At 43.3% G+C, this 26505-nt stretch overlaps 1 protein-coding gene and 1 long non-coding RNA gene across 2 annotated transcripts in view; both read left to right on the top strand.

Moving 5' to 3' along the window:
* Positions 1–26505, top strand: part of LOC122661440 (RHOMBOID-like protein 10, chloroplastic) — a 69294-nt gene that overhangs the window by 34530 nt on the left and 8259 nt on the right. The window lies entirely within an intron of this gene.
* LOC122661441 overlaps positions 1–26505 on the top strand; it is a 35646-nt gene that overhangs the window by 7070 nt on the left and 2071 nt on the right. Inside the window, exon 2 of the long non-coding RNA XR_006332889.1 lies at positions 4736–4740. This is a non-coding gene — a long non-coding RNA (uncharacterized LOC122661441). The remainder of the gene's footprint in view (positions 1–4735; positions 4741–26505) is intronic.

Below are 26505 nucleotides of genomic sequence, written 5' to 3' on the forward strand. Positions count from 1 at the left end.
GAACGCAGGGGATGCCTGGAACTCAGCCACAGCTCGCTTACCTGCAGATGCCAGCTCCGCCTCATGCCTTCCCCTCAATGAATGAAGCTCCTCCTCCAAGGGAAGAACCCTAGCCGAGCTCTCGGCCGCACCAGCAGAGGTTGCACGCAGCTCCTCAGACACCTCCAGGAGCTTCCTGGACGCCACCGCAAGCTCCCCCGACACCCTCTGTGGGTCGGCCTTGGCTCTCTCACGGGCATCAATCTGTCCCTGGAGCTCCCTCTCCACGTCACGCAGGATGCGTTGTATCTGCACCTCACGAGAAGCATGACCCTCCAATCGAAGCACCGCCTCAGCAATACGGTGATGGACCTACAATCAACATGGCAGGCGGTAAAACAATCTAAAAATAAAGGGAGCAATAAACATGACGAGACAAAAAAGGGATAACTCACCGAGGCCATATCATAGTAGAGGGTCTGAGCCAGACAAGCATCGCTAAGCCTCTGTAAGGCCATCCTCGCGGTAGGGAGCCTTCCCCTATCCATCCACTCCCGCGACACGCCGGCTTCGGCCAAGGTCGAGCCCTCCGGCACGCCCAAGGTGATTACTAGGGACTCACCCAGCGTGGGAAGATCAGTGGCAGTACCGCCAGAGGAACTCACACCTTTCCCCTTGGAAAGGGGCAATACAGAAGATCCGGAAGGAACGACAGAGGGAGGCAGAGGCACAGAGCCGGAAACGCCATCATCATCAGAAGTACGGGAAAGGAGGACACGCACACCAGAGCTCGTCACGCGGGCATGTCCTGGTCCACCCTTCCGCTTCGCTCCAACAACCACAGGCGCAGAAGCGCCACTAACATCGGTCCCTCCAGAGATGGACCACCCCGAGAAGCGGCCTTCCTCCCGCAGATGCAAGGAGCAAACCAAGTCCGGACGCGTATCCACCTGCATAGACCGCCCAACTAATCGATGACATATACATTCAAATACCAACAGCCTATCAAGTACAAAAGACAATGCTCTTACGGACTCACTTCTAGAGAGACAGACGGCCTTCGAGTCCAACTCCCGGACGTGGAACGGATCGCGACCAGCGCACCTGAGGGAGTCACCCTCAAAATCACTCACCAAGCCCCGATCACCCTCTTGAGGTTAATAACTTCCCTAACAACCGTAATGGGCATCGGGGGACCGTGGCAAAAAAGAAGCGATCCCTCCAATACTTCACGTGACTAGTGATCCCCGTAAGAAGCTCCACAGAGGCATAGGGCCCCTTGAGCACGCGGCGAGCAAAGTGATAGCATCCATGGTTCCCCTTCTTCAACAGATAAAAGTGGGAGAAAAGGGGAACAGTGGTGGCACGCCCCAGGCGGGCGAAGAAGACATAGAAACCCAAGATCACCCTCCAAGAGTTGGGCAACACCTGCCCAGGGGTGAGGTGGCAATGCTCTAACACTAACTCGACAAAGCGAGGGATAAGAAGGCGAAGGCCCTTGAGAAAAAATGAACGGTAGAGACAGATCTCACCCGCACGGTGAGAGAAGGCATACTCGCCAGGCCCAGGAGCACGCAACATGACCTCGGCGGGAATACGGAACTTCTCACGGAGGGAGACCAAGTCAGAAGGTGACAAGATGCTAGCAACAGGGCCTAACCTATCAGAAGGACCGGCGGCTGAGGATGCCGCCCCAGAGGGTTGACGATCCCTACTGGGACCGGAGACACTAGAAGGTCCCACTCCTCCATCAGTATCACTAGGGGAGGGTATAGAGGAGGGAGTACCCACAGAAGAAGGCGATCCGGGGGAGCGCTCCTCTGAAGATCCAACCCCGACTGAAGCAGGGCCAAGGTCACCCGGGAACGACATGAAGGACAAGAGGGGAATGAACTACTTACTCGAGAAAGCAATCTCCCCGAAGCTGGCAAGAAAAATGAAAGGAATGCCACCTGCAAAATATAAACAGCAGATCCATCACATACAAGAGGAAGAACAGGGAAGAAGAGCGAGGGTCCATCACACCCACGCCGCGGCCACCATAGGCGCGGCATCACCGGCAAGGCGCGGCCACACCGGCAAGGCGTGGACAGCTAGGTGCGGCCACACCGGCAAGGCGTGGCCAGCTAGGCGCGGCCACACCCACAGGCGTGGCCACCCAGGCGCGGCCACACCCGCAGGCGCGGCCTCACTGAGGCGCGGCCACACCCGCAGGCACGGCCTCACCAAGGCGCGGCCACACCCGCAAGCGCGGCCTCACCGCGGCCTCACCGAGGTGCTGCCATACCCGCAGGCGCGGCCTCACCGAGGCGCCGCCCTACAAAAAAAAAAAAAAACAAAAAAAAAGAGAAAAAGAAAGAAAGGGGATCGATTTACCTCAGAAAAAAGGCGACCGTGTGGAAAGACAGGCACACGGCGATGACGTAGCCACACCACGAGGCACAATCAAGTGGTAGAGGTCACAAGAGGCAAGGCACTCAAGCCAAGCACCACTCAAGCCTTCCAAGCAAACCAAGGCACCAAGAGAACACAAACCAAGCACAAGGACCCAAAATCAAGCAAAGTGGATACTAGTGGAGGTGACCCAAAAACAAGCACATGGTGGGCACCAAAGAGAGGACAAAAGACAAAAAGGGGAATGCAAAGGGGGAATTAAAGGAGAGCAAAAGGGGAGACAAAAAGTAAGAAAGAGAAATGAGAAGTGAAAGAAGGGAAAGTGAGAGGAAGGAACATATACCTACAAAAAACAAAAGAAGAAAAAGTGTAGGAGCAAAGGTTTGAACCCCCAACCTCTCCTACCTCATTAGTGGATTTAGAGGCAAACCCCACAAGGAAAGTCTATTCGCAGCAGACCCCTCACGATGTAAAGGCATCTACTCTCTTGGACATCCTATCCCAAGAGAGTGGGGGGCAAATGATACATCCAATATTCACCGGGCCAATCAACGACCGCCACGTGTCACAGACGACCCGCTCCATAGCCAAGGGGAACGAACCGGGGTCCCAGCACCCGGGCGCGGCCAACACCCAGGCGCGGCCTTACCCAGGCGCGGCCACCACTCGGGCGCTGCCTCACCCAGGCGCAGCCTCAGCCAGGCGCGACCACCCCTCGGGCGCGGCCACACATCCGGGGTGCAGCCTCACCCTAGGGGCGGCCTCACCTAGGCGCGGCCTCACTCAGGCGCGGCCACCACTCGGGCCGGCCTCGCCTAGGCGCGGCCACACATCCAGGCGCGGCCTCACCCAGGCGCGGCCTCACCCAGGCGCGGCCTGCACCTAGGCACAGCATCGTGGGCACGTGTGGTGGAGGCTACCCATCTACGACCCGATCGTATCGCTAAGACTCATGTCACCACCAGGGCTCTAGACCGCTTAGAGGTCACGTCACCCAGACGGATTCAAGCACTAAGGACGTTATCACCACACGCGGGTATCTATCCACTAAGGATCCTGATGCCACCAGGACACTCCCTCCCACGGGGAGATGGCCAATCAGGATAGAGCCCCATTACCCAAGGCCTCTATCCACTCAACGGGACAATCGCCATCAAACTGGGACTCTCCACACCGCCATACGCTACTATAAAAGGCAAGGTACACAACCCCATCAGGGACAGCTAAACTCATACTGAATAATCACTATTCATCTATTTGCGCCAGGAGATCTAACTTTGGCATCGGAGAGCCCTAGGCCGGGACCACACCGGTTCTCTCTGTTGACCCCTTTGGTCCACTTGCAGGTGACGGCACTCGCAGGACCGCTCGATGATTTCTTGACGCAACACAACCCATAGCATTAGCTTGAATGGGCTCACAGTTTGGAAATCTTTTTCAAATGGTACAGGTTGACTGAGGCAAGAAAGATCTTATTTGTAGAGGCTAAGCTGAAGGACACAGCTTGAGTCTGGTGGATCAAGCACCATCAACAGAATCAAACGCGAGGCATTGGGTTAGTCACTACTTGGGCTAAGATGAGTGAAGCCATCAGCCGGAGATTCTTGTCTACCGACTATAAGTAGCGCATGCACCTTAGGTTTGCATACTTGGGACAGGAAGTATGACAGTTGAGGGGTATGTCGTCCGGTTTTACTATTTAGCCACTTGATCTTATTTTGAGTGGGATGAAGAGGTGTTGGTGCCACAGTTCCGCAGCAGTTTGCATCCTTGGATCAGTGCTGCACTATCATCCCGTTGATTGCCTACAATGGGGGATGCTATACAGGTGACATATCAAGTAGGATAAAGTCTAAAACGGCCATACACTCAAGGAACACCCTTTTCCTAGGGGTAACAGTTCCAGTCAACAATAGTCCTCTCCCCAGGAAAAGTCATTTAGCAAGCCACAGTCTAGTGGTTCATCTATGGCATTTTCATGACTGAATTGACCATAGTCTCCACCCCGGCGTGGTTCCGACAGACCTCCTGTGATTCCAAAGACTGCCATTCAGACTATTCAGTGTTTTACGTGCAAAGGATACAATCATATTAGTGCTCAGTGAGGTGTATCAAGGGCGAGGATGGAAGAGTGTTGGTTAGGGAATTGTGAAGAGATGGGACGAGTATTTTTGTGACTTACTTAATGGAGTTGGGCCGAGTAGTAATGACCCACACGAGCACTCTAGTCGACTTGATACCACACATCATAATTATGTTAGAAAGGTTAGTGTGGCGGAAGTTAAAGAAGTATTAAAAAAGATGAAAGCTGGCAAGATTCCAGACCTTGATGAGATTCCAATAGAAGTGTGGAAAGCCCTAGGTGGTGTTGGGTTTATTGGTTAACCAAGTTTTTTAACAAGATTATGAACACAAAGAGGATGCCAGATGATTGGAGGAGAAGCATTGTAGTCCCAATTTACAAAAATAAAGGTGATATCCAGAGTTGCAATAATTATAGAAGCATAAAACTAATGAGCCATACTATGAAACTTTGGGAGAAGATTATTGAAGCCCGTTTGAGAAGGGAGACTCATATCTCAGTGAACTAGTTTGGCTTCATGCCAGGTAGATCCACAACAGAAGCTATTTACTTATTGAGGAGGCTCAGGGAAAGGTATAGAGACAGCAAGAAGGATGTCCATATGGTTTTTCACTGACCTGGAAAAAGCCTATGACCGATTCCCTAGAGATTTAATCTAGCATACTCTGGCGAAAAGAGGAGTGTTGAGTAAATATTTGCAGGTAATTAAAGATATGCATGAGGGTGTGGTAACTAGTGTAAGATCAGTGGGATGGCAAGGCAAGGAATTCCCAATTACGATTGGGTTACATTAGGGATCCGCCTTAAGTCCTTATCTATTTGCGCCTATCATGGATGAGCAAACCAAAAGAATTCAAGACGAGGTCCCATGGCGTATGCTCTTCGCCGACGATATTGTTCTAGTACATGAGACAAAAGAAGGGATTAACACTAAGTTAGAGCTTTGGAGATCAACCTTGGAAACAAGATGCCTTAAGATTAGTAGAATGAAGACGAAGTATATGATGTGTAATTTTAGTCACAATATGATGGATACTGATATGGTGCGAATTGAGGAAAGAGAGATACTGCAAAGTGACTATTTTAGATATCTAGGGTCTATCATAAATAAAGAAGGTGACATAGAGGATGAAGTTTCACAGAGAATTAAAGTGGGATGGATGTAGTGGAGAGGTGTGTCCGGAGTGTTGTGTGACTGACGTATTCCTTTAAAGCTTAAAGGAAAATTCTATAGGACTGTTTTTCGACCGGCCATGATGTATGGGGCAGAATGTTGAGCAGTTAAGAAGTGTCATATTGATAAGCTTTGTGTATCAGAGATGAGGATGTTAAGATGGATGTGTAGAAAAATAAGGAAGGATAAAGTACGGAATGAACTTATTAGATCGGACTTGGGAGTAGCCCCGATCAATGACAAACTACGATAAAGTCGTTTAAGGTGGTATGGTCATATTCAACGGAGACCTAGTGACGCCCCAGTGAGGAGGAGTGATATGATCCCGATTGAAGGAGCTGAAAGAGCTAGGGGCAGACCTAAAATGACCATAGGAGAAGTGATGAAGGAAATGTATAGGTTAGGGCTTGTTACAAGTATAACCTCGGACAGAACCTACTGGAGGTCAAGAGCCCATGTCGTAGACCCCATTTAGCTGAGATTTTCCTGACGGGTTGGACTATGCCTCTTTCCTCCTCTTACTATCCTTTTCCTTTCTCATCTCTCTTTTCCCATATCTTCTTTCCTTTTTTTGGTTAAATTTACGTTTTCCATATTTTGTTTTGTTTGGATCCATATAGCTGACCCCCTTAAGTTGGGATAAGGCTGAGTTGTTGTTGTTTTTGTCCCAACCATTTGGTGGCTTATTTGGAGGCAAAGCGTGAGCTAGTTGAAGTCAACGACAATGACAGTGATGTGGAACGACACCCTTGTGATGTTCTTTGTCATGTTTTGACCATTCATAAGGTCATTGAGGATGAAGATTGGCGCCACAATTGTATCTTCCAGACCCGTGTGAAGTGCACTGACCAATTATGTAGTTTGGTGATCGAGGTAGTTGTAGTAATGTTGTCTTTGAAGATGCTGTTTGTAAGCTGGGATTGCAGACAGAGCCACATCCAACTCCCTGCAAAGTTGCATGGCTGAACAACACAAATCTCAAGATTACTGATACGTGTTTGCTCACTTATTCTATTGGTGGATTTGTGGATACAATGCAATGTGAAGTCTTGCCTCTGAAGGTGTGTCATATTCTTCTTGGTCGACCTTGGTAGTTCGATAAGAAGGTACAACATTGTGGGTATGCGAATACTTACTCTTTCAAGCATGACAACAAAGCCATGAAGTTTTTTCCTGCTAAGGATCTCCCTGACATTAAGCTCAAGCAGGTAGTAGGATCATTTCTCCTCCAACATGTTGATTCAGATAGCCTCCTTGGTCCTTATCCCAACTCGAGGGAGTCGAGTTCTTTTTGGTGGAGGAGAATTGATGCAGTAGCACTTGAATGGTTGTACAAATATGACCGGCTTTGGAAACCTAAACCTGGATGGAACCGGTCCAACCCAGTTTTTGGGGCCAACAAGGGTTGGAAGTAGTTTACTTGGTCTTTATGTCTTTTATTTGCTTTGGGTAGGATACGTAGGAATAGGCTAGCTTTTACCCGACATTTGTTATTGAAATCTTATACCCTTATCATCATAAGTTCATAACCAATAATAGTCATAGCCCATTCTTTACCATGCGACGCAACCCACTTGTTTTTATTTTTAACTATATTTAGTTTTGGAGTTGGATTACAAGTTGTTTTTCAGTGTAGAGTCTAAGGGTGTCAGTTGGGCAGTTTGGTTAAAAAATGTTTCGGTTTCGGTTCCCTGAAACCAAACTAATAAGGACTTTGCGATTTCGGCTTGGTTTTGGTTTTGGTTCATTGTTGGCATCGGATTCGGTTCGGTTCGGTTTGTGATAACGGTTTCAATTCGGTTCGGTTTGGTTTGAAGCCCGGGTATAGGCTGGTTTTGGGTAGGGATTAGGTAGAGCTTTTGGGGGTTGGTTTTAGTATTCGGTTCGGTTCGGGTTCGGTCCTATCGGGCGGGCCAATCGGTGGCCCATTGGGTTAGTCTGAATTGAGCTGAAACCAAGTATGCTTTGACCCGTAAACCGAAGCAGAACTGATAAGGCCTCAGTTCGGTTTGGATTGGGCTCAAGCGGGTCGGCCCGGCCCGGCCCGGTTTTAACGGTTCGGTTTAGGTTTTGACACCCTTAATAGAGTCTAATTAAGAGTCTTTACTTTTCTTTATTTATACTTGCATGTATCCAACTAAAGGAACAGATTTGAAAATAGAAATTGTTGGTTTGCTCAATGAGAGTGAGTGTGTGCATGTTTGTTCCTCTCCTCCCCCTGCAATTCTGAGACTCCATCTTAGATTTCTCTTCTTCCCTAACTGGCCCCCCCACCACAGGGAAAGCTGAACGGACCAAAAATGCATACTAGTTTAGTTTTTTGGCCAATAAAAACACAGAAGCTCAAGGAAACCTATCGTTTTGGATAGATCTACGAGATTCTTGAGCCAAAAACTCCAAAATGTGATATCCAAGGAGATCTACACCCCCTCTTGTAATGTTATACTGATTTAAAGACTCAAAACAGTACCAAAACAAAATCTTTTCTCGAGAAATAAATTCCAGATTAAGGAGAAAATGCACAAGACAAAATCTGATGGTCAAATGGGCCTGAAATTCAGGTTGAGTTCTGTTCTTAGGGTTAAGAACACTTGCTGAAAGTTTGGGTTTGATCCAATGGTAGGATCTGAAATTAGGGACCAATACTAGTGGAGCTAGGATAAGGGTATATCAGTCAATACACAAAATAGATTAATTTCCAGAAAACAGAAATATGATGAACAATCGAATCTGATGCTTATGACAGAAATCTCAGCAAATATTATTAAGCAGAATGAGCAACTCGATTCAGCAATTAGATGAACAGAAATTCAGTTGAGAGATAAAGGGCAAAATAGGGAGATAATATTTATCTCCAGATCAGCAGGTCTGATCAGTGAGAAATTCCGGTCGAAAGTCTCCTTGAGGATGAAAAAAAACAACTTAAAAGTTGAGGATGATCTGATGGTCAGTTTTCCTCAATCGTATTCCGAGTAAAAAATCCCTTGCATATGAAATCCCTGATCAGAGTCGGACTATGAATTGCAGAAAACCAGAAGAATACTTACTTGATTTATGGAGGTGAAGGATTAAGAAGAATAAGAGTAAAGAAAAAACACCCAGGCTTCTCACTGCAAGGTGGTTGGAAGGATCGAACACCAACCAGCCTTGATCATACTCAAGGATCCTTGATCAAACACAAGGTTCTTCACGCAGGAAGAGTGTGAGAGTAGCAGCTTTCTATTTGATTTTCAAAATCGTGGTTGATGAAAACCTTCCCCACACAGCCTTTTATCAATAATTAAAAAGAGTTGGAGTTGGTTAGGGAGACCCCTTAGCAGATTCCAACATTACATAACACTATCGTCTTAAAATTCTACTTGGACTTTAAGAGGATGTGGACCCAAAATTAAATAATTAAAGCAATAAAAGAAAAGAACTCTAACTTAAATTGAACCACTAGTTCAACAAGACTGAGCCAAAAACAACTTACAGGATTAAATAAAAGAACTAAACATGAACAAAGAGATGGCCACGCTAGGCCTGGCCTTTATTGGACTTCCTCTTGCGGTATGTCTTCAATACTGCATCATCTTGATCTCATTTTCTGAGTGAAGGGGCTGATTCCAGGCAATCTTGATTGGCATTTGAGGATGGAAATCCCTGTTCGGAGTCTGAAATTTTAAATGCTGGCTCCAAATCCCATAATGAAAGACCAGAGGAAAGGCTTAGCAGTGGGATTCTAAATAAAAACTGAAATCCTAGAAGGAAAATTTGAGTCCATAGTTGTCACAGCGGCTAGGTGATCCAAGGCGCCGGAGAGGGCCCAAAATCAAGGTGACACCAATTAGGCGACCAAGGCACCTGCATAGGCGACCAAGGCGCTTGGACGCCTATGCGACGCCTTGACAACTATTTGAGTTACAAGTGATTTACATGATTGAGGGTGGGCCTTGGTGCAACGGTAAAGGTTGCTCTATTGTGACTAAAGTGGTCACGGGTTCGAGTCTAGAAACAGCTTCTCTGCGAAAGCCAGGGGTAAGGCTGCGTACATTATGACCCTCCCCAGACCCCACAGTGACGGGAGCCTCGTGCACTGGGTACGCCCCTTTTAATTGATTTACATGATTACAAGCAAGGTATAATATCTCGCGATATATCGGTATCTCGGTAGGGCGGTAACTCGGGCCTACCGAGATACCCGAAATATCCGAAATTTCGCGAAATATGGCTGAAATATTGCATTTTTTTTGCAATATTTTGGGGGTCCATCTCGGTGGGTATTTGACCATATCTAGGCCTGATACTTCATGGACACCCTTATTTAAGCTAAATAAACACATTTAAACCATAAAATTGCAAAAAAATGAATTCAAAGTGGTGTTTTGGGCTTGCACCCTTGATTGACAGTTTACGGTCGCCGACCCTAATGTATAAATAGTTAAATACACATTGATTAGGCAGTTAAAGACTTAAAGACATAAAAGAAATTTAAACAAACTAATTAAAACTCATAAGACATAATTCATAAATCATATTCTCATAAACTCCATAATAGTCAATAACTCAAAACTCAATAGCTCAAATGCTTAAAGCCTTAAAGGCAATACACAAAGTGTCAAAGTCACAAACTCATTAGTCATAACTCATAAGTTCACAAATCAACTTACAACTTACAAGTGCTAATAATAGCTGTTGTGCCTCCCTGGATCAACTCCACTCATGGCCCGCTGCAGTCGACGTCCATTGTTCTCTGTTTGAAGGACATATGTGGACCACGGTATAGTTTCGGAGAAGAAACGAGTGTAGTCATCCACAAGTGTCATGTAAATGGAGTCATCAACATACTGTAGGTAACCTATCATAGGATATGGGCTAGGGTTACCAATTGATCCAGCCTGTGAAGAAGATGATCCAGTATGATATGACGTCGGCCCCGGCGGAAGCGGCGTTGGCACTGGCTGCATGTATGGCTGGTGAGGTTGGTAGCTAGGGTATGCAAAGATGTCATCTACAAAAGATGATCTAGTATGTCCTTGCGACTGGGACTGGGACTGGGACTGGTAGTCATAGTCCCCTACCCCACTAAACTGCCCATATGATCCATATCCATATCCACCGTGAGGATGTGATGCACTATAATCCGATGACAATGGAGTGGTATGTGCGTCAAAAGATGGGGCACGCCAATGCCCAGTCAGTCCTCCCTCCCTATCACCCATACTCAAACTGCCAACAGATCTAGATAGGTCATCAATGTCCATATAATCAGGTCGCAACTGTGTTTGTCGACCCCTACGTTTCCTGCTGTATCGTTGTAGGGGGGTCTTGAGGGTGGGGGTACGGGGTCACGTGCTCCGTGGTCCGTATCCTGTGTGGCATGATCATATTGTGTCTCCAGTGAATTGGACTGGTTGTATAGGCGCCGTATCCTCGCCTACCACATAACGCTCTCGCATGCCATCAAAATCTTCACCACCACCACCACCACCACCACCACCACTACCACCACCACCATCACCATCACCACCATCATCATCATCTGAGGACCTAGACCAGTCATCATCACCAGCAACATTGCCACCAGTGGGCTGGAATGGTATGGGTGAGGCTTCCCGTGCATGTATCTGACCCTCGTCAGCCATATAATCATCCACATCAGCACCAATCTCGGAAACTTTCACGGGGTCGGGCCTACCTCCCTCCTGATCCAACACTGGCTCACCTCTATCCCTCACCCAATCCACAATAGGGTCCTCATCGTCTGAGTCAACTTGAAAGATGTCGGGGAGGTCAATAGTGCCCCTTTGTCCCTCATGTCCCATGCGTATGTGTTGCAGTTTCAGCCTCAAGTTGTAGTGCACATACACCATGTCAGATAGACGTTCAAACCCCAATCTGTTGCGCCTCTTGGAGTGGATGAGTGCAAAGGTTCTCCAGTTCCTTTCACAGCCAGATGCGGAACATGTTTGGTCAAGGACTTTGATTGCTATTCTTCTTAAATTCTCAGTCGATTCCCCATACAACACCCACCATTCAGTTGCATTACAAGTTTACAACAAAAAAAGACATGTGTCAAATGTTGTTTCAACTTTCAAATTTCAATACATATGTAATTTAAAACTTAAAAGAATTACCAGCATCACCGCGTGCTCTGCCTTGTATCACAGCATCAGTTCCAAAACTTTCCAATGCATCCCTAAATATCTTGATCTACATCTATGTGGAAAATTAGTAAGTACTTCTTCACTACTTGTTTCACAGCATCAATAAGTTGAGTTTCCAAATGAATTCTAAGACTCACCTCATTGTTGCAAATAGCTTGGAGTGCACCATCTGGCTCCAACTTCTTCACTACTTGTTTCACAGCATCAATAAGTTGAGTTTCCAACCCAAGCCTATTATTATATTGATACTTGGGGTTCAAGTAGTATGTTGAAATTTGACATATAGAAATGAGATATTGTCAACTGCATAGGTAATTAGTAAATAGTAATACTATGAATTAGTTACATAAAACAAATTTACTCACCAGTCTTATGCAGTGGATGCATAAGTTGATTCTCCCAGCGAGTATTGATGATATCCAAAAAGTGCTTGCTACTGCGAGGAGCCACACTGTAGACACTATCTTTCATCAAGTCCATTGCAGCATATAGGACTGGCATGGTTGGGCCCTTGAGAGCAGAGTCAGCAATATGTAGAACTTTTAACTACTGGCTCCAAAACTTTCACCACTTTGCTTAGTTTTGTCCAGAAGTCCTCAGATGACATGGTTGCTTGTGCTTCCCTCCCACTTGCAGTATTGGAACACTTCCATCTAAACCACTCCTCAGAAGCAAACATACTTCTTAGCCCGGCCTTCTTTGTTTCAATGTTTTTTAGGGCATTGTAGTTGGTGGCAAATCTTGTGATGCCAGGCCTAACCAAGTCACCCCCACATTTCTCTCTCAGCAGATTGAGTGCATAGGAGTGGTTGTTGTATACAAAGTTGGTGACTTGTCTTACACTTTCAACCATAGTCTTCACCAACTTTAACTTTCCCATATCCTTTAGTATTAAATCAATGCAATGGGCTGCACAAGGAGTCCAGAAGAGCCGGTATTTACTGTTGTTCATCATCTTCTCACCGGCCAGCTTGAAGTTGCTTCCATTGTCCGTTACAATCTGGACAACGTTCTCAATGCCCACATCTTTCTCAACTACTTCCTTTAACAATCTGTAAATGTATTTCGCATCCTTTATCTCTTTGGATGCATCCACAGATTTGAGGAAAACTGTCCTCCCATCACAATAAACCATAAAATTGATGGACTTTCTTGTAGGCCCAGTCCATCCATCTGCCATTATAGTCACCCCATATGTCTCCTACATACTCCTCATCTCCCTAATGTACTCATCAATCTCAGACTTTTGTTGAGGTAAATAAACATTCATTACCTCATATGGGGTGGGGCCCTTGAATCCTGGGCCAGCCTCTGCAATAGTATCTATTATGGTATCATAATGGGGGCCTTGTGCAGTGTTTGCTGGGATGGTATGATATAGCATTCACTTAGCTATTGATTCTTTAACCAACCCCTTCATCCCCTTTCATGCTCCTTTGATTCTTGGTTGACTGCTTCCTTTCTTCTTATGCAGTTTAGGATCTGATGCTGATGGTGGTACTGGTACTGATAGAGGTGTTGGGGCTGCCCTCACACTTTGTGATCTTTTAAAAGGATTGAAAGATCTAGAACCTCCAGATGTGCCAGCTCCTCCACTACCCTCAACTCTCTGTCTCTGCTGATCATCTTGAAAACTCACTCTACTCCTTGAAACAGTCCGTCGAAAATCCCTAGCCTCCTCTGATGTTTGTATATCATCAAGTACTGCAATGTCCTCATCATCATCATTATCATGGTATTGTCTTCCTCCTCCCATTGAACTCCTCATTGTATCCTCAAGTTGTTCTCTTATCTTCTGCTTGTTAGCCTTCTTCTTCTTCTTTCCCCGCAAATTGTGACCAATTTCTCTAGTTACTTGAGTAGGGATCCAGATGTTGTTTAAGTCTACTGGACCCACCTCCCAAAAACTGCGTGTGACAATAGTTACATTGGGATTTTCTCTTATCCCCATCAATTGGAGTGCCATGTAACCATGCAATGTCACCCCTATGCTGGCTGGCTGGTCTCTCTTGTTCTCTCTGTTCTCTTTGCTCCCTCTGCCCCCTTTGTTGACTACTTTCCCCCACCTTCTGCGTGCCCTTCGCACGTTGTCTTTCACGATCCGCCATAATAATACTTGTTTACTGCAATGTAAGTAAAACAAATAATTAAAAACTTAATGTAGATGCACTTCAATTGGCACTTTTAGAATACTAATACACTTGTATAGCTATTTAATATTTTTCCCCTAACCCTTATATTTTTCGCATAATTAAAAACAATTTTTTATATATAATTTTAATATAAATATTGACCTAACACAACAAAATCGAAAATTAGTAAACATAATATATATCTAATGCATTTCAAAACATGTAGAAATTACTTTCATATATTTTCATTATTTTTCAAACTTAAAACTCATATTTTTCCTTATTTATTTCTTTTCTTTTTAATTTTTTATATATTTTCTTAATTTTTAAAAATTAAAATAATTATTTATGGGCAGAAAAATAAATTCGACACCGTGAAGCCGTAGATCGGCCATTGGTGTCTAACATATATTTAATTCATTGCCATCTAAGTCATATTACCCCTAATTATTTCCTATTTTAGTTGTAGGAAAATCAATTTTTAAAACCAGAAAAAAAAAAAAAAATACATATGGAAAAAAAATTTCGACACCGTGAGGCTGTAGATCGGCCTCCGGTGTCTTACATATATAAATTTCATCACCATCCAACAACATTTGTACATTGTATTTTCAAAAAAATAGTTTTAGAGGAATAGGATTTACCTTAAATAGTGGAAAAAGGCTTGGAGGATGAGCTTAGATGAGCCTCCGACGTGTTTCCGGCGATAATGCGTCGAAAACTATGAAGAACAATGCTTGGAGAGTGAAAGAAAATCAAGGAGAAGAGAAGAAATGAGGAAAGAAGAAGGAAAAAACAGAGCTGTGCAGGTCTTGGTCGATATTTCGACCGAGACCTGCGATATTTGGTCTTTATGTAAGAGGTCACGTGACCTTTAAGTGAAAAACATGACTTTTTTTCATATTTCGCCGATATATCGGTTTTCGACCGAAATGTGCCGATATATCTCGAAATATTGACCGAAATATTGCACCTTTTCATTTCGTTTGGACATTTCGTCTCGACCAGGTCGAAATTACTGAAATATGGCGAAATTTTGCCGATATATTGCGAGATTTAGTTCCTTGATTACAAGTAAAGACCAAAGCTAACCATGATTAGCTTAAGGTCATCCCAAAAGCACAATGGAAGTAGCACACGACTGGATGGAAGTACTTGATTTTTTGAAAGATTACCAGCATACCGTAGACTTTCCGAAACTATGAAAACCAAAAATTGGCAGTTACATGCAAATTGATCCTCTTGATGCATGCTTGTGGACCCTGAAGCTAGCCAGTCCATTTTGCTCCAACTTTTTTCTTGATCGTGCCAAACCAGGACTTGGGAATGTAAATCCTGTACAAACGTGCTCTTGAATTTTATGACCACATCAACATCAAATGATTGTGTTGGTGGCAGTTAAAATGTTATAAACTCACTGCAAGAATAAGTGAGAGAATAGTACATGACTAGCTTGAGGCTATTTTTTGGGGTCTGCAGAGATAAACAATTTAGTGGGTTTTAACTGATCTTTCATATAGTCCAATAATTAGAAGACTCTAATCCTACTAAGATGAAATGGTTACAAATTTCATGGACATGGGAGGAGCATTTCCTGTATACAATTCATCCATTCCTTTACCGGACACTTCAATGGTTAATTTACTGCTGTGCCATAATCGACCATGGATCTGTCTACTGGATGACTGTTCATCTATACTTTATGTATGGTTTGTATATTTGCGAAAGAACAATTTATTTTGTTTCGTGTGATTGCTGAGGAATCAGCGACTGGCTCTCTCCCTGTCCTTCAGATTTAAAAATGTGATGAAGAACAATGGAGTGCCAAATGTTGATGACTTAATATTCGCTTCTTTGACGCTTTTATCGCTTAAGAGGCAAGATTGGTTAGGGATTATAGTGGAAGTTAAAGAAAAGAAGTGATAACTGAAAGATTGAATGAAGAGGTATGGCAGGGCGGGCATCAAATTAAATGGTTTTTTTTGGGGGTGGGGATGATCTTTCTTGGAGGAAAATAATGGATGAATCATTGCCAATAACGATTACTTGAAGATTTCTTGGTGGGATAATAGAGAACTGGTTGGCTTGAAGGTGTAAATTTTTTTTATCTGATTATTGATATTGCTTACAAACCCTAGGCGTGATTGGCTAGGTCCATTTTATTCTCTGTTCGTTCTTTTTTCTACTTCCATTCAATTTAGTCTTTTTAAGAATTTTCTTCTTGTTTGATTGAAGACTTGGCTTGCCCCTTGACTCCCTCGCATCAATATGGCGCAGGATTATCTTTGTTGTAACGTTTTGAATTTACTTTTTTTTTTTTAATCTGTAGTTTTGAAATTCCCTGTTATGAGTAACTTCATATTTAATATGTATTCGAACTGAGACATTATTGATTGTAAATGGAGACTTAGTATTTATGGTAACTGGTAAGTGCAGTTTTATTTACTAGACCCTCCCCAGACCCGCCACGTGCACTGGGTACACCATTTTGCAGTTTTATTTACTAACCTTAGTAAGTTTTTTTCCCTTCCCCCACCCCACAAACCCAAGTTGGAGTAGGATGGGTAACTAATAGTTATTTGTATCTAGTCAAAGTTGAAGTGGGTTTTTTTGTTTGACTGGGAATTGGCATAAGTATGGCCTATAAATTTGTGTGTAATCAGTACTTTTGCTTCGAGTTTATGTTATGGTCTTTTTCATTGTCAAGGGAATGGTTCTCCCCCTTCCTGAAGGTTTGGTGGTGTAGAAAACCTAGGACCTGTAACCAGTAACTCTACAGAGGAAAAAGGAGAAAAGAGAAGATGGAAGAAGACTGTGCGATAGATTACCGCTCCAGCCAATGTTCCTTTTTATAATAGGCTTGGACAGATTACATACTTAAAATAGAACTCTAGTCTAACTAGGAAAGGAACTAAACTAGGAAACTAAATAACTATGTATACCCCAACTGACTCATATCTCAACACTCCTCCTCAAGCTGGAGTATACATATATCAAAAGAAAGCTCCAGCTTGGACCAATAAGAATAGAAAAAATAAATGCTACACCAGTCTTGGGCAGTAGTTGTAGACTCCAGTGACCACAGAGAGACCTCCAATCAACCACCATAAAGCACACACTCCAAACATTCTAACACTCCCCCTCAAGTTGGCGCATAGAAAACACACATGCCCAACTTGAACGAAATAGGACGAAGTAGCTTTCCAAATTGTCGCAGCAGTGTCTGGCAGTAAGTACCCACTTGTAATATAGTACTTGGATTTGACACATGGGCGAATGGATGATGCTCCCAAATAATCCTGGACAGTTAAATCTTCAAGAACTGGATATAATTGATCTTCAAAACTCGGACAGACTTGATCAACAAACCGGGACAGATTTGTTCTGCAAAGCCTGAGAAGTATCGTTCTTCAAAATAGAGAGAAGCACCGATCTTAATAAAGGCAGAAAAAAAGGCAGACACAATCTTCCAAAGAAGACAGCTTTCATCGATCTTCAATAACTGTCCTGTGATGAATCTCGGATCTTCACAGTGACAAAAAATCTTGAAGATAAACAAGTAGGGCAGCAAACATCGAAAAACCTTTAATCTACCCAACTGTAAATCCAATCCTCAAATAGGCAACCAAATAAGATCCCAAAATATCTTCAATACTTCAATCTCCCCCTCACGGCAAATACAACCCAATAACTAAAGGTACCTAATGGCAATGGTGGAAACAAACTGGTCTTCAATGTTTTGCACAAATGTTCTGCAATGTCTGCAAGGGTCTGCAAGTTTTGCAATGTGTACAAGTTTCTGCATGTTCTGCACTGTGTGCAAGTTTCTGCATGTTTTGCAATGTCTGTAAGTTTTTGCATGTTCTGCAATGGAATTGTACACAATCTCCCCCTCACATTTAACGGTACATGAGGATAAATAATGGAGATGATGGAAGGGATAATGGCAAAGTGTAATTGTCCAGAATTTCCAAAGGTGTTATGGGTAAATAAAAAAGAAGGAATGGCAAAATTATAATTTACCAGAAATTTCCAAAGGTGTTATGGGTAAATACCAAAGGTATGGGATATAAAGGGAATTAGAACTATTGCAAGGGGAATGACAGAATTGTAAATAACACAAAGTTGAAAAAGGGATGGCATGTTGGTAAATGTGGTGAACAGTATAGGATTTCTTTGAAAGAAACAAAGAGGGCCGTAGGGTCAAGGAATAAATAAGTGCAAAAGGTAAGGGTAAAGCTGGAATGTGGTTGAAATCCACTTTTAAACACCATCCAAGCCAAAGGGTAAACTTGGATTGATAAGAGAAAAAGAGAGGGGCATATGAGAAAATGTGAATTAAAGGAAAAATAAGAAAGTCGTGGAGAAGGGGAAGTCAACAAGAGGTAACGTGACTGTCTTCTTCTCCTTTACAGGCACGCAACCAGCAAAGCAAACAAATTGCAAGAAAACCAACTCAAAAAAGAAACCCATTTGGAATAGGAAAGCTGAGAATCGAAGAATAGCAGTGGTCTCCCATCTCCAGCGTGAACTAGAGGTGGAAACCTCAGAATCGACCATACCAATATCACTTCAGAAGGCTCTGGTAGTTCAATTCGAAGCAAGGTACTAAAACTCGGAACTCGACCCCAACTCGAAAATCCTGTTAGCGTTGTTAGAATATCTTGTATAAGGGTAGTTCTGTCATTGTCCTGTTATAAGACATGACCAAGTTGTATTTATCCTTTTCTTGTTTTATTTCTCTTTACCTCCCTAGGGAGGACTGTAATTTGGAAGACTTTATTAATGAAGTAATATGTGTGTTGAGCATAACTCAACACACACAATCAATTTTCCCATCCTCTTCTCTTCTCTCCTCCTTCTTCTTGTTGTAAATCTCTTCTCTCTTACTAGATTCGATCTATCTCTAAGTTCCTACTTGGTATCAGAGCAGTTCTTTCGCTGGAGGTTATACTATGTGAAAAATCACACATACTACATTCTTAGGAGTTGTATTCTTCAACTCAACAACACTGGAGAGAGATTCCCAGCTCGCAAAGTGTATTTGACGCCCTAGAAGCTGGACAGAGCATTACAGCCAGCGTGTAGAGCATTCTGCTCATCTCTCTCTCATCTCTTCACCCTTTGTGATGAGGACTGAGGCATTTGAATCGCCTGAAGGCCTTCTTTCAGACCCCCAACAGCTTGGTTATTGAAAGGAGCTGATTGAGGAGCTTAGCTCAATTCATCGGTGCTTCCCAGGTATCGACAGATTCTGGTTCCTCTTCTTGTTGAGGTTTTTTCTTGGCTGTAATGGGAGAGATGGTCCCTATTAATTGCTGATATCAACTACTTGAATGTCTTTGGCTATTGTGGAATGGAACAAAAGTTTTTTTTTGAGTGTTATACTTTTTCATCAAGGATGTGCTCTTAGGTTACTTGTTAGCTGGGCTGCTACTTCTTGTTTCCCGTTGTTGGCAGCCAACACATTGGATGGTTATGAGATGCACTCAAGGTGTTTGATATAAGTTCTCCTTCAGTTTTTACCTGCTTGGGCAGTGTATTGTTCCCTTTGTTTGCTGGTTTTCTTGCTTATGTGTGGGTAGAGATTACTCCCCAGTTGTGGAAGACACCGATCTGTTTTGTTGAATATTTTGGTACCATTTTTACTATGTCTGGGGCTGACTCTGAGGTCAGTGGACCACTTCCGGCTAGTGGCCTCCCCACTATGGCTTCCTTTGACAATCCCAACACTCAAATATCTGTTGTGAAATTGGACAATACCAACTACTTGGATTGGTCCCGTTTTGTGAAGTTGTCCCTACGCAGTAGGGGAAAGTTGGGTTACATTACTGGGTCCATCACATCTCCTACTACAACTGCTCCAGGCTATCTCAAGTGGGAGACTAAGAACTCCACTATTATGACTTGGCTGATTTTCTCTATGAAACTTGAGATAGGTAGGAGGTTTATGAGTAAGGAGACTGCCAAAGATATCTGGGACAGTGTCTCCGAGGTTTTTGATAGAGTTGGTGATGCAACAAAAGTGTATCACATCCTCCAAAAAATCATCCATATCAAACAAGGTGATAGGAGTATACCTGACTACTGCAACACTGTAATCAGCTTGTGGGAGGTATATGATCACTATAACAACTTCCAGCTGTCCAATTTTGATGATGAGGCAAAGGTCTACAGGAGCCATGAAAAGGAAAGGATCCTTATTTTGCTTGGTGGTCTTAACCCAAAATATGAGCCTCTTCGCTTGCAATTCTTAGGGAGATCTCCCTTTCCATCTTTGGATGAAGTGTGCAGCTACTTGCAAAGTGAGGAAACCAGGAAAATAACTATGGATATTGCACCATCAACAGAGATATCTGCTCTTGTTTCTAGTTCCCACAAAGACTGGAAAAGTGGGGGAAAAGGTCAAGGGCCAACTCGTGGAGATCACCGTGAGAGGTTTAAATGTGATCACTGTGGAAAACTTGGACACACCAAGGACAAGTGTTGGGATCTTCATGGGCAGCCCCTTGGTATGTGTGGTGGTTCATCTAGTGCCCATGGAGTCAAGTGATGGGGAGCTAGGGCTTACTCTGTGACATCTGAGTCTGAGACATCTAGACCCCAGCCTGCTCCTGACTCCATTTCGCATGATAATATTGCAGCCCTCCATCGGCTGATGTCTAATCTTGGAGGGTCAGCTACTGGTTCTACCTCTGGAGGGTCAGCTACTTCTGCCTCGGCTCTGTAGGTCTCGTCTGCTCCTTCTACTGCACCCACCTGGGTTATTGACTCTAGAGCCTCTGATCACATGATTGGTATGTCCCAGTATTATGATTCCTACTCCATTTGCTCTGGCCGGGACAAGGTAAGGGTTGCTGATGGTTCCCTTTCTTCTGTCTCTGGTAAGGGTAATGTGAGAGTTACTCCTTCTATTTCCCTTAAGTTTGTCCTTCATGTTCCTGATTTTGCTACTAACCTATTATCAGTGAGTCATCTAATCAAATCCTTAAATTGTTGTGTCACCTTCTTTCCTTCCTATTGTCTTTTTCAAGATTTGGAGACAAAGAGGGTTATTGGCAGTGGGATTGAAAAGGAGGACTCTACCTTCTTGAACCACGGTTACCTAATCAATCTACTGCTGCAGCTTATGTTTGTGGTCAGAGTGACCATAGTACTTTGGAGTCTGTAATGCTTTGGCATCAACGTTTAGGTCATCCCTCTTTTGTTGTTATGAGGAGATAGTTACCCCACTTGTTTACTTATTTTCCTTCTTCGTATGTTTTTCAGTGTGAATCTTGTATTTTTGCTAAACACTGTTGCACATCTTATCCTTATCATGGTAATAGATTTACTGCATCTTTTTCTCTTGTTTATACTAATGTTTGGAGACCTTCTCCTACTACTTCTTTATCTGGATTTCGTTACTTTGTTTCGTTTGTGGATGACTATTCTAGGTCTGCTTGGACTGTTTTGTTGAAACAAAAGAGTGATGTTTGTGATGCTTTTAAGGATTTTTATCAACTTATCCATACTTAGTTTGGTACTCGAATCCAAAGTGTTAGGTCTGATAAGGGGGGTGAGTACATGTATGGGGGGCTCCAACAGTTTTTTACTGATAATGGCATCATCCATCAACTGGCTTGTGTTGACACCCCCCAGCAAAATAGGGTGGCTGAGCGAAAAAACCGCCATTTGCTGGAAATCACTAGGGGTCTTCTCTTTGGTATGCATGCGCCTAAGACTTTCTGGTCTGATGCACTTCTTAGTTCTTACCGCTGCCTTCCTTATTAACCGGATGCCAACTCCACTTCTTGGCTCCAAATCCCCCTGGCTCTTCTTTCTCCTCAATCCTCAGTTTTCTCCTTGCCTCCAAAAGTCTTTGGTTGTGTTTGCTATGTTCATGTCAACAAATCAGCCTGCACCAAGCTTGATCCCAAAGCTCTCAAGTGCATCTTCTTGGGCTACTCTGATTCAACCAAAGGGTATAAGTGCTTCCATCCTCCTTCTCGAAGGCGACTTCTCTCCAAAGATGTCACCTTCTTTGAGTCTATCCCTTACTTTTCTTCCCCTCATCATCTTGTTCAGGGGGGAGAGTACTAGCAGTAAACAGGATGCTGATGTCATCATTCCTTTTCTATCTCCCTTGCCTACCTCCACTTCACCATTCCTATTTGATATTGGAAAGTACAAAGAAGTGGATGTTATTGACGATGCTGATGTTGATGGTGTTGTTGATATTGATGCTAGTAGTGGTGGTGATGCTAGTAGAAAAAAAGAATATAAGGGAATAAGATTCAAAGATGTTGTATTCACAAGAGGTAAATGCTTGTTGAAGGGAAAAGGAAAGCAACCATGGTATAAGCAACCCTGCCAAGACCCCTCTTTGGATCCACATCCTTAGTCTCATCCTCCTCAATCAGGTAATACTTCTCCTTCTGAGTTAGATCTTCCCATTGCTATGAGAAAGGGGAAGAGAGCCTGTACTAACCCCATAGCCCAGTTTGTTTCCTATTACTCTATTTCTCCTACATGTATTGCCTTTTCCACTGCCCTTGAGTCTTCTTTCACAAAGGCCTTATCCGATCCAAAATGGATGCAAGCAATGTCTGAGGAAATGGTGGCTCTGGAGAAGAACAATACTTGGACGCTAGTTGATCTTTCCAGGGGGAGAACTGCAGTTGGATGCAGATGGGTTTATACAATCACGTATAGATCCAATGGTACAGTGGAAAGATACAAAGCTAGGCTGGTTGCAAAAGTGTATAGTCAGGTATATTGCATTGACTACTAGGAGACTTTTGCCCCTGTAGCCAAGCATAACTCAATCAGGATCCTTCTTTCAGTGGCAGCCAATAAAGGTTGGCCAATGTACCAATTAGATGTGAAGAATGCATTTCTTCATAGAGATTTAGCAGAAGAAGTGTACATGCAGCCCCCACCTGGTTTTCAGTGTCCCTCAGTTGAAGGGAAAGTGCGTCTCTTGAAGAAAGCTCTCTATGGCCTCAAGCAGTCTCCTAAGGCCTGGTTTGAGAGATTTAGACAAGCCATCCTGAAGAATAGGTATTATCAGAGTCAAGCTAACCACACCTTGTTTATCAGGAGAGGTAATGGTACAGTTACAGTTCTCATTGTCTATGTAGATGATATTGTGGTAACTGGGAATGACGTTGCTGAGATAAACAAATTGAAGTCTTATCTGGTTAAACAGTTTGAGATCAAAGACCTTGGACTCTTGAAATACTTCTTGGGTATTGAAGTATCTAGATCAAGGAAAGGAATCAACATCTGTCGAAGGAAATTTGTCTTGGATCTTTTGAAAGAGACATGAATGATGGGGTGCAAACCAACAACTTCTCCCATTGATATGAAACATAAGCTTGGTGATGAATATGGTTCTTCTCTTATAGATGCAAACAAGTACCAAAGATTAGTTTCCCAACTAATCTATCTCTCCTTGACTCGACCAGACATCTCTTATGCAGTTGGAGAGGTGAGTCAGTTCATGCATGCTCCGAGGAGTGGATATTTGGACACGGTGTATCACATCATTAGATACTTGAAATCCTATCCAGGAAAAGGTCATCTATTTGCTAGGCATGACCATTTGCAGATTGAAGGCTATACAGATGCTGATTGGGCTGGTTCAGTCTCAGACAGGAGATCTACTTCTGGGTACTGTACCTTTGTGGGTTGTAATCTAGTTACCTGGAGGAGTAAGAAATAACCAGTTGTAGCTAGATCCAGTGCAAAGGCTGAGTTTAGGGCCATGGCTCATGGAGCGTGTGAGCTTATATGGCTGAAGAGACTTCTTCAAGACTTGAGTTTTGAAACTGAAGGGCCAATGAGACTTTATTGTGACAACAAAGCTGCTACAAGCATTGCCTATAATTCGGTTCAACATGATCGAACCAAGCGTATTGAGGTTGATCGTCACTTCATCAAAGAGAAGATGGATTCTGGGTGCATTTGTACTCCCTTTGTGAAGACAGGTGATTAAGTAGGGGATATCTTCACCAAGGGTCTCACTCATAGTCTATTTAGTACCTTATTGTGCAAGATGGGAATGCATGACATTTATTCTTCAGCTTGAGGGGGAGTGTTAGAGTTGTTAGAATATCTTGTATAAGGGTAGTTCTGTCATTGTCCTGTTATAAGACATGACGAAGTTGTATTTTTCCTTTTCTTGTTTTATTACTCTTTACCTCCCTAAGGAGGACTTTGTAATTTGGAAGACTTTATTAATGAAGTAATATGTGTGTTGAGCATAACTCAATACACACAATCGATTCTCCCATCCTCTTCTCTTCTCTCCTTTTTCTTCTTCTTGCTGTAAATCTCTTCTCTCTTACTAGATTCGATCTATCTCTAAGTTCCAAAGAAACCGAGATCTCGCGAGATCTTGGTCGAGTTGGTGCTTTTTGTTAGCATTGTTATGGAGAGAGTTTTTTTCTTTAGTAGGGAGTTTTTTCTTTAGTTCATGCTGGATCTTCCTTCTTTCATATTTGTATAATCCAGCGTGAGGGGGAGTGTTAGAATATATGTACTCCAGAATACCGTGGGGGTATTCTGGTCCTTTTGGGGGTATTTTTATGTTATTAAGTGTTATTAGCTCATGTCGGCTATGTGGGTTTTAGTCCCACATCGCCTAGCTTCTATTATTTGTAACTTCCCCTCTATTATAAATAGAGGGGCCTTTCTCCCATTAATATAAGCCATTCAATTATTTTATTTCCTCTCTTTGACCCACGGTTCAACCAACATGGTATCAAAGCTGGTCTGATCTAGGTTAGAGAGAAAAACCCTATTTTCTCCCTTCTTTTCCTCCAATCGATCTCTCCTCCTCTCCTCCTTTTCTCGTTTTTTCCTGCTCCTGTTCTTCTCCCTTTCAGCCCAAAAACAGGGGCAACACTAATGAGGTAGACATAATATCGATGATTTAGTGCTGCCCCCCTTTCTCTTCTATCGTTTTTTATTAAAAAACCCTGCTGGAAGCCTCATCTGCGATTTGGAGTTCTCCTTCTTTGAGATCAGATCTCTATAAACCTGATCCTCTAATTTAGGAACACCCTATGCAGCCTTTTTCCAGCCCTATTCTACCCTATTCCTAAACCTAACTTCCCTTTTTCTTTATCTCCACCTTTTCTTAATTTTTTCCAGCCTCAATCCCCAAATCGATCTCACCTTGTCAGGGGTTTTTTCAAAACCCTGACTCTACTCGATTTTGGGGTTTCCCTTGTTAGATGCAGCCAATATTTCAGGGATAATTCCCAACTAATCCAAGCCCTAATCGGCCTCAGTTTGAACACAATCTGATGGTTGGATCTGTCCCTACAGCAAAATCTTTACATCCTGCCTTTTATGGTTCCCTGTTAAAACCCTAACTCAAATCGATATTAGGGTTCCAAGTTTGATTTCTTGCTGCCTTTTTGAGGGATGATTACTCCATCTACAGAGACCACTCGACCTCAGTATTAGCCTATTTCCAAGTGTTTGAAGACCCCTAACCCCAATCGATCCTTCATTTCAGGGTTTTTTTCAAAACCCTGACCCATATCAATTTTAGGGGTAGGGTTGTTTGCTGCTATTGGAGTTTTTTGTTGGTGTTTTTACCATCAAGAAGGACATTCTACTTCAACTATTTATGACTTGAAGTAGGTCTACTGCACAAGATAGCTGCTGCCCTCCCTTTCTGCGATTTTTTGGTATTTCTCCCACATGAAGATCCAGTCTCAATTACCAAGGAGATTGGTCATTCGAACTGGAGATCCATTTCAGCAGTTGTGGTCAGCATGTATTACAATAAGCCAACACCTTTGACAAGTCATCCTCACTTTTGTTGAAGCCCCCTTCCCTACAATCGATATTCACTTTCAGGGTTTTTTACAAAACCCTGGCTATAATCGATTTAAGGGTTAGGGCAGTCCACTATTGCTGATTTTTTTAGGAGAGTTCTATAAACATCAGAGGAGTATTTAGCCCATGATTCATCATCTTACATCAGTTTTTTTGGTATACATTACAGTTCATTCTGTTGGCTTGGTTCCTTCAATTTTCAACCTATTTCTCTTACTTATTCTTCTATGGCTGGCTGCTTCAACTGCCAATGGATTTGTCTGGTTATTTATCTTATTTTGCTGGTTATTTTGAGCTTCACTCCCTACCTGGCTGGTGTTATTGATTGGCTTCTGTAAGCATGGTTTTGAACCAGCAGCAGAAAATAGAAACAAAGCCCAGCCGCAGGTGTGATTTGACTCTCAGATCAGCAACCGAATCTCCAGTAGCTGTATGGCTTTATTGAGGACTTTAGAAGATCAATAGCTCCAGATATTGGTCTCGGGTTGTCTTGGCTAGGTGCGGAGAAATAAACAGATAAACAGGGAAGGCAGGGAGATAAAGTGGAAGAGGAAGAAGGGGGGATAGGGTTGGCTATCTCAGCCTGGGACTCTCACCCGCTCTAGGTATCTCACCTCAGCCTCTCACAGGACAATGGAATTCATAAGCAATCATAATTCTTCTTCATTAAATTGTGGATGGAGGACCTTAGGTCCCTTACAATTTGTAAGACGAACTTGCTAAAAATAAGAAAAGAAATAACTTGTTCCCTGAGCAACTACT

The sequence above is a fragment of the Telopea speciosissima genome, chromosome 5 (assembly GCF_018873765.1).
Source record: "Telopea speciosissima isolate NSW1024214 ecotype Mountain lineage chromosome 5, Tspe_v1, whole genome shotgun sequence".
Classification (NCBI taxonomy): Eukaryota; Viridiplantae; Streptophyta; class Magnoliopsida; order Proteales; family Proteaceae; genus Telopea; species Telopea speciosissima.